The 9,650-nt window shown below is 35.4% G+C and overlaps 1 pseudogene; it reads right to left on the bottom strand.

Annotated features, from left to right (window-relative positions):
- Nucleotides 1-7,363: 7,363 nt before the first annotated feature.
- Nucleotides 7,364-9,287, bottom strand: LOC137744435 (polygalacturonase-like; annotated as a pseudogene).
- Between the last annotated feature and the right edge of the window lie 363 nt (nt 9,288-9,650).

The raw sequence follows: 9,650 nt of genomic DNA, 5'->3' as shown, positions 1-9,650 counted from the left end.
AGTATACAATTATTCATGTGATTAGTTGAACTGAATTTTTATTTATTGAATAATTTGTATGCTTATTGGTATTGATTAATTGAATTGTTGGTTTGATTAGTTATTATGCATACTAGTATAGTCTACTCTAGGATTAAGAGTCTAAGAATTTTTTTTTCTTTCCATTTTACAGTTACGTAATGGAACGATACTATAAGAAACAATGCGTAAATCCTCCTTTAAATATTTCTGGTAGTCCTTCTCCTTCAAATATTCCGAGCAGTCCTCCTCCTTTAAATATTTCAAGAAGTCCTCCTTCGAATATTCCGAGTAGTTCACAACGAAGTAAGGTTACTGAGTTGGATAAAATATTGGCTGATCTTCCTGTAGACCTTGGACATAGACATCGAATGCTTGATTATCCACCTAATTATCGTGAAGCAATTTGTAGATACTATCTCCAAAATGATCCTTGTTAACCTATAATGTGCCTATTATGCGACGTTTTCATGATATGAAACCTCGCTGGCAACAATTGTAATTTGTTTGTATTGATAAATTATGGAAGTCATTGCACTCTTGTAACTTGGCCCCTCCCCCCTTCAATTCCTGACTTCACCACTGGTTGTATATAAAATCATATAGATACAGGATGGTCTAGATTTTAAGTAAATTAATTATTATATTAATTAGAAATGGATGCCTTTACATGGAGGCTACAGATCTGTTGTCCCCTTTTACGTGTCTCATTTGTGTCTCGTTTACTAATATTTTGACACATGTCATGCAACTTTACAAAGAGAGTAAATTGTAGCAATGGTCTCTCAACTTTAATCAAATTGGAGTAATGGTCTCTCAACTAAAAAGTCATTACCATTGGTCCCTCAACTCATCAAAATGTGTAGCTACGGTCCTTTTCGTCAACTTTGTTAGAATTTTGTCAAAATAAATTATGTTGGAAGAACCATTGCCGCAATTGGGGTCCCTCAACTCATCAAAACGTGTAGCTATGATCATTTTCGTCAACGTCGTTAAAATTTTGTCAAAATGAGTTATGTTGGAAGGACCATTGCTAAAATTGGGTTAAAGTTTGAGGGATCATTGTTCAAATTGGGTTAAAGTTAATGGACCATTTCTCCAGTTGAATTAAAGTTCAGGGATCAATGGTAATAGATTTTTAGTTGAGGGACCATAGTTGCATGTTTTGATGAGTTGAGAGACCAATGATAATTGATTTTTAGTTGATGGACCATTGCTCCAATTGATTTAAAGTTAAGAGACGGTTGCTATAATTTACTCTTACAAAGAAATAACTCTGTCAAGTTTTTTATTTACTTTTTATTTAATATTCAATGCGCCCAATTGAGCACAAGGCGAAAGCAACCCAACAATCGTAAACCCATCAAGACCCAGATTCTCATTCCTCATCACATTATACATCTTCAATGACTCAGGGTGAAGACCCTTTTGAGTGTAACACCAGATCATAGAATTCCAAGACCAAGTCTCTCTGAGTCATATTATCAAACACCTTCTGCACTCTCAATCAACCCACCTCCCCCATCAAAAATCACGTTTCCGCTTCAACCGAATTCGAATTGTCGCCGTCTTCGTTTTCACTCTCATTAACTCGGCCTATCAGAGTTTGAGAAGAAAAATATGAGTTTCACAAATGGCATCCAAGCGGATCTTCGTTTTCTCTCTCAGTAACTCGGCCTATCGTCGTTTTCGTTGTGTCGCATGGGTTTTGGTTAGGGATTTTGATCTGTGGGTGTTGATCTATGGATTTTTGATCTGAAGGAACTTAAAAATCCGCAGAAGGATCCTCCTGTGTTGGATATTGTTTTTAATTTTTATGTCAAATAAAAACTTAACGGTGTTATCTCTCAATTAAGTTAAAAGATACGTGTTAAAATATTAGTAAACGAAACACAAATGAAACACGTAAAAGGGGAGAACGAATCTGCAGCCTTACATGGAAAGCATTTTTTAAGAAAGCTGCGCCGGAAATAATTAAGCCCAATAATTTGGTTGCTAAGCTACGCTTTTGCGTTTTACTTACTTCCTAATGGTCTGCCTAATGGTTTATTGCATGCTCACTCTCTCCACAAATTAATTACTATATTTGTATATCGCGGCTGCTAATCAGTTACCGTAGATATACGTTATATTAGATTAAGTTTGTAAAAATTCGGGTTCAATGCTACGCAATATTTAATGTTATGTGTGTTTTAGTCGTTCTGATTTTCACAACTATTTAATTTTCTATTTTCAATCTTAATTATTCATTTTCCGTATCATTCGTAATTGAGTATAATTGAAGACAAATTTTTAAATTAAATTTTGTAAAATAAATGATGTGGTTATTGATGATTGAATTATTATTTAAGTTGATTAACGTACTTATTTAATATTAACGATACATCATTTAGTTTGTAATTTAATTTGAAATTTTAGTCTTCTTAACATTATCTTATAATACATCACTCTAATAATTTAATGAAAAAAGTATATAGCTTTAATAGTAATTTAGCCGTTGACTTGTTAATAAATCTACTCATACCAAGTGAAATGTACTTAATTTCCCTCATGGCCACTCATTCCTCAGTGGAGTAACCCTGAAGAAGACCAAGGGATTATCCACAACTTCTGTTGTTGTGCCTTATTCAAAACCCAAAACAGTTAGTCTTAGAATTATTTTCTTCTTCTTCAACTCTGCATTTCTCTGTTGTTTATCTCATTTTATAGAAGCGATTTTAAGGGATGGGTGACTAAATACAAGACCAATGGGCTCTAATAGATGGCAATTTTCTTTAATTATTTGAGCTACAAATCACTTAAAAATTTCACTATTTTGATCTTTATTTTTGTGTCTTTCTTGTGTTTCAGTATTCAAACCTCAGGATTAAGAATAATAAGATTATTAGAATAACTTATAAGGATGACAACAGTTCAGTTCGGTAATGGATGTACCATATTCATTCTCAAAAATTATTTTATACCCTTACCCAAAATTAAACTATTGGGTATTCTCCACAGCATAGATGCCTTCCTCATTAACTACTTTGTCCATTTCACCAATGAAATAAATAAATTATATGCTCGTAATTAATATTAAAAAAAGAAGAAGATAAATATGTTATAAGGGTTAGTGTACTGTACCCTTTAGTGGAAAAAAGGGCAATGGTACTCTTTAAATTAAAGCTTAATAGTTTAATGTGATCGCATTTAAGTATAACATCCTACGTTTGTAGTGCATTATAACGCCCACAACGTAAATTTATACGTAGATTTTCTTTTTGAAAAATAGCAATGTCATTTTGTGTAACTTTATCATTATTATGTAACATTAGAATGTAAATTTGAACAATTATGTAACTTTAAATTTCGAATTCTGTTAATTCAATTAATTATTCGAGAAATAATATCAGTAGGTAGTTATCCAAAAATTTAAATTAAAGCACACACATAATAAAATTATATAGAAAATTGTTCAAAAAACTTAAACAAAAAAAATTTCAAGGGGGTTCGGCCACTAGGGGAACTTGGCCTCACTTCGGCACATGTCTAAAATTTCTATTCTTCAATTGGTGCGATGCCTCTTGAAAATAGAAATCTCCAAAGTGGTATCTTCCGGATTGTCCACTTGAACAAAGTTTATCACTATGGCTTTACGACGTGAAAGATATTTAGCATCAACATGAGCGGAAGCTCAGTAAACTTGGGACGATTGATCTTTTGAACCACATCGATAACATATATCTGCTTCTACGGTGGTGGAAGCTTTGCCTTAGTTCTTGAAGTTGGAAGCCTTGGGAGCCAGGGTATTGCGCTTTAAGGCCGGATTTTCTCCTTAGGGTTGGCTTCTACGCTGCTGACCATAAGCCCGTGGTGGAGGTTTGGAACCTTTCCCATGGCCACGATGCTTCGTGCACCCTTGTGGGCCTCGAGATGTGTTGGCATGGGCTTTAGGCACAACACTTGAGCCAATAGGTCTAACTTAATGATTCTTCATCAACAACTGGTTTTGCTTTTCAGTAAATAGTAAGACAGAGATCAAACTGAAAACATGGTAAACTTCTTTACCCTATAAGTATGCAAAGATTGCGCTACCAGAGATAGACCCTAGAAGGGTACATATATACAAGTAGAAGAAAAGATCTTTTAGGATAGTAAAGTAAAGTCCTCATTAAATGTGGAGAATATATCTGGGAAGAAGATGTTGCATCCTCTTAGGAATGTAATTACTTGCGATGCACGCCAATCCTTAGATTGTAATTAATGACTCCAAGATTATAGTAGACATCACAATGGCTAGTAATAATGTGGTTCAAATTCATCTTTGGGGAGAATCAAACTTAAGAAATCACTCTTACAAGTGAAGAGGAATACCACTAGACCATAGTACTAAGTGTACAACAAATTTTTCAGGAAACTGATTTCAAAACTTCATATTTATTTCTAATCGTTAGATTAAATAAAGGAAAAAAAAATTAACTTATTAAAATAAACATGGTGTGATGTATTGTGCTATCCAAACAGAGAACAATGACGTGTATAATAAATTAGTTTCCCATTATTTAGAGCCTATCAACTTAATATTTATATAGTATTATTACTTGTTGGATGTTGATCTACACACAACTTCCCTACAAGTGTTGGGAACGCTGTATCAATTTAAGGGTGGCTTTGGAAAGCCTTAGCTAGGTAGGCCTTCACATGAAAAAGAAGCTTGTATATTTCTTTCTTAATGAATAAGAAATTACAACTCAGTTAATAGCTCATGAAGTGTCTATAAACCATCATGACACAAGAAAACGAGAAGCGCAATAGCAACCCATAAAGTTTTTCTAATAGGAGCATTTCATTGATAACGATAGACATAGGAGTACACCTGCCAAATAAAGCTTAGCAACTAATCAAACCTAATTAACTCACTAAACTAGGATTAGTTAAAAAACAGTTATAACAAACTTATAACTATACAAGATAACTAAAAACAACTAAATATGAGTTGTCTTTTACACCCCTCAAGCTGAACGATGGAAAGCCAAGTGATAGCTTGGATTGAAGATACTAAAATCTAGCATTGGACAAAGGCTTTGTATGAATATTTGCGAGTTGATATTGAGTGCTAATACACTGAACCTTGAGCAAATTGGCAAGAACATGCTTCTTAATGTAGTGGTAATCGATTTCCACATGTTTCGTATGAACATGAAACATATGATTAGATGCCAATAAGATTGCAGATACATTATCACACCAAATCTTGGGAATTTGAGTAAGAGGGAAGGCAATATCTATGAAAATCTTGCAAATCCATGAGAGTTCAACAACGGTATGAGCTAGATTTTCTGTCAAAAACACAGCCTGCCCAATCTGCATTAGAAAAGGCAGTGAGTTGCAGAGGGCTTTTCTTGAACCATAGACCTTGATCAACAAAACTTTTTAAGAATCTTAAGATTCTTTTCAGTCTAAATGTGGGAATTCCTTGGACAATAGAGAACCTAACATACTTGATTCACTACAAAGGAAAGATCTAATCTAGTCCAGGTTTGATATTGAAGAGCCCTTACTATTTATTTGTATTCCTTCGGATTAGACAATATTGTGCCAGTGTGATCCATTCTTTGGGTACCAAGAAGAGTCGCAAGGTTTACAACCATCCATATGTGTCTTAACAAGAATATCTAATGCATATTTACTTTGGGACAGAAGATACCCTCTGTTGATCTTTGTGCCTCTAAACCAAGAAAATAATGTAAATGACCCAAATCCTTAACAGGAAATAAAGAACTGAGTTGTTTTATAAAATCTTAATAGAAATAAGCATTTGGACCAGAGAACAATCTGATTGAAAGTTTAAAAGTGTCAAACAACTTGTCATACCAGGCTCTGGGAGCTTCTTTTAAGCCATAGAGAGACTTATTCAACTTGTAGACAAAAGATGGTTTAGATGAATCAATAAATTTTGGAGGTTGCTACATAAAGACCTCTTCTTTGAGATTACCACGAAGAAAGGCATTATTAATGTCAAGCTAATTTAGAAACCAATCATATTGTACTGCAAGTGTTAATAAGATCCTGATTATGACAGGTTTTGCAACAGGACTATAAGTCTCATTGAAATCAATTCCATCTTATTGGTGAAAACCTTTGGTCACAAGTCTAGCCTTGTATCTATCATTGGTGTCATCAGGATTTCTTTTGATTCTAAAGAAGCATTTGTAGCCAACCAATTTTTGATGAGGAGAAGGAGGTACAACAGTCCAAGTTCCTATTGATTTTTTTGCTTGTAATTCTTCAAGCATAGCCTTGCTCCAACGGTCATGCTTGGAAGCTTGCATATAGGCACAAAAATTTGAGGATCAATTGGATGCTTTGTGGCAGATAAAGCTTTGGGCTTGAAGACGCCAGCTTTGGATCTTGTAATCATATGATGAGAATTTGTGGTGACTGGTCTTTGAGGAATGAGTTGTGGTGAAGGTGATAAGAGTTGATTGTTGACTGAGTAAAGGTTGGGCAGAGGTAGGTGAATAAAGTGGTTGATGGGTAGATGTTGATGAATGTGGTAGTGAAGTAGAGGATAGAGATGGTTGAGGTTTAGGATTACCATGAAATATAAATTTAAAACGAGAAGGTATCTCTGTCGTAGAGCTGTAAGAGGGAGTGATAGTGAGTGGTTGAGAAGTATGACAAGGAAAGTGTTCCTCATCGAAGAGAACATGTTTGATATGTATCATGTTGGATTGAGAGGTTAAGCATTTGTAACCCTTATGCTGAAGACTATAACTAAAAAAAATACACTGTTTACTTTTCCCATCCAGCTTTGAGGTGACATATGACTTAAGCCAACGATAACGACTGCATTTATATGCCAAAAATGGAGGTGATATTCCAAAGTCATTGACTCTTCAAACCTCTAGAACTCCTAAATTGCCACTATAAAGCAACTAAATTCTCTTGAACTCAACTGGAGTGCCACTTCAGTGAGACGTACTTACTGATTATTGCCACATGTCGTGCTCTTTTCAAACTGTACATGGGCTCGCGTGCTAGCCTTATGGGACTCTGAAATTAAACAACTCCTTTGGGCATTTAATAAGAATAGGTAGGGTTGGGCCTTGATTAGGCCCAACTACTTATTTTCAATCCAAATATTTGCCCCTTTAAACAGAATTAAGTCGTTAATTTTGGCTTTAATTATGTTTAAACGTTCTGTATTCGATTCTTTAAAGTTTTAGCGCTACTTGAGTGTTAATAAAACTCTTCTACTTACTCACGAATACCAATGGATCAATTTTAAATTGTCAATACTTAAAAAGGAACAAACTAAGACTTCACTTTTACCATCCACTCTGAGCTATCTTGAGCCCTAAGATTACCCAATGCTTTCAGTCCCCAGTTTACCCAGAAAAGAAATACTTTTTAACCGGCCAACTTCAAATTCCTTCAATGGCTTCTTCAAACATCCCCCACCGTGGATTACATTGGATCGACTGCCGATTCAAATCAAAATTTAATGCCCCAGATGTAGGGATTTAAACAGCAAGAGTGTTTCCATCGATAGACCTATTATGCAATCATATCTCTAGGCTTTGTAACGGTTTTCACCAAAAAGAAAAAAAGGGCCTTGTAATGGTGTCGCTCACCACTTGGCTAAGTTTGGTCTTTTAGTTGATACTTCTATAATTATGTTTAAACGTTTTGTATTTGCGGTTCTTTAAAGTTTTTAGCGCTACTAGAGTGTTAACAAAACTCTTCCACTAACTCACGAACACCAATGAATCAATTTTAAATTGTGTATACTTAAAAAGGGAACAAACTAAGACTTCTTTTTACCATCCATTCTGAGCTATCTTGAGCCCTAAGATTTCAAAATTTTTCAGTCCCAAGTTTTTCCAGAAAAGAAATACCCTATAACCCTCCAACTTCAAATTCCTTCAATAGCTTCCTCAAACATCCCCCACCGTGGACTGCTTTGGATCCACTGCTCAAAATTTAATGCCCTAGATATAGGGATTTAAATAGCAGGAGTGTTTCCACCAATAGACCTATTATGCAATCATATATGTAGGCTTTGTAATGGTTTTCACCAAAAAGAAAAAAGGGGCCTTGTAATGGTGTCGCTCACCACTTGGCTAAGTTTGGTCTTTTAGTTGATACTTGTATACTTTGGTTCGAGAAGCCTTTAAGCCTTTAATGTTATACGGAATGTCATCTTCCAAGACTCATTTTGTAATTGAAGTTTTTTCAAACGCTCGGGGATTAATCGGGGCGGTAGCCAGCCGCATAGCACCTAGGCAGGAATTTTTAAAACAGTGCCCAAAACAACTACTAACTATTCAGGAGAAATTATTGGTGGTAAATGAATGCGGCCACATATTATAACTAGTCCATGTGTTATACTATAATTGAACATAAACTTATGAATAGATAAGCATGACGATGCAACCACTATAAAATCTGACCTAATGTCGTGACTTGGTCCACATGATATGTGTTGGATCCACAAGTCCTTGTTGCCGGGGCCAATTGACACAGTCATCTCCCATTTTGATGGAGGTGTCGAAGATTGCAACATTTCTTGACAATTGAACATGGATGCCATCAATGTTGGGGCTATTGCCGGCGGCAGTGATTTTGACCCCTTGAATGTTAACATCTTGGCACCCGTTTATAACAATGTGGAACATCTGGCTGTTCAACAACATTAGTCCGTGGATTCTAATGTTTTTGGAGTTTGTAAAACTCAAACTCTGCGTTTGGAAATAATAATCTAGTTACATATACTACATGATATACTTCTTGAAAATCTGGACAATAAAAAGGAAATTACTAACCGTTGCTTTGCTGGGGCAATCAGTGTTTCCCGCTAACTTGCATGCCCACAAGGAGGTGCCTTTGGTGTCAAGTGCACCTCCAATAATGGAGACTCCGGTAACTGTTTTGACGCTTAGCCAATTGTCAGCTTGGTCAAGAATTCGGTAGTTAGACAAAGCGACGAGTGTTCCATTAATCCGAAGAGTAATACCTGGGCTTTTATAGTTATCACCTTTAAAAACCATGGCAGTCGGAAGCAAATACCTCCCTTTTGGTACCCTAATCGTACTGAAATCTGAAGAGGCACAAGCTGCACTCCATGCATCCAGAAAAACTTGGGTGGAATCAGTTACTCCATTAGGCTTATCTCCAAAGCTCAGGACATTGAGAATTAATGTGCTCTCAGCAATAAATAATTGGTGTAAGATATAGAGAATCATAAATGGTGCTACTCTACAGAAACAGCTTACAACCCCAGCCATTTTCTACTACTCCGTCTGTCTTAAATAAAGCCTAAGATGAGGGAGTATGAAAACATTATCGAAATAAAATGTTACCGAAATCAATGTCGATGCTGGTTGGAAAAGAATGGAGTCGATAGTCGAATCCAGTTCGTATGAGTTTGAAGAACCTATAGGAATTGAGAAGTTGGTAAAGAAAAGTTAATGAGTGTAAGGATATCAGCGCCGGTCTAATGATTAATTTGCCATGTTTTGCTTAGTTCCTAATTAATTCACCATATTTATTATTATTATTATAAATGGCTATATGTTTGCATTTGCATGCTGATTAATTAATATTATGCTAGCATATGGGCACACACAAAGTGTGTCAAATTTTTTTTT

The sequence above is a fragment of the Pyrus communis genome, chromosome 9 (genome assembly GCF_963583255.1).
Source record: "Pyrus communis chromosome 9, drPyrComm1.1, whole genome shotgun sequence".
In the NCBI taxonomy this organism is placed as follows: Eukaryota; Viridiplantae; Streptophyta; class Magnoliopsida; order Rosales; family Rosaceae; genus Pyrus; species Pyrus communis.
The sequence above is the reverse complement of the archived record's forward strand: the minus strand, read 5'-3'. Positions and strand labels throughout refer to the sequence as shown.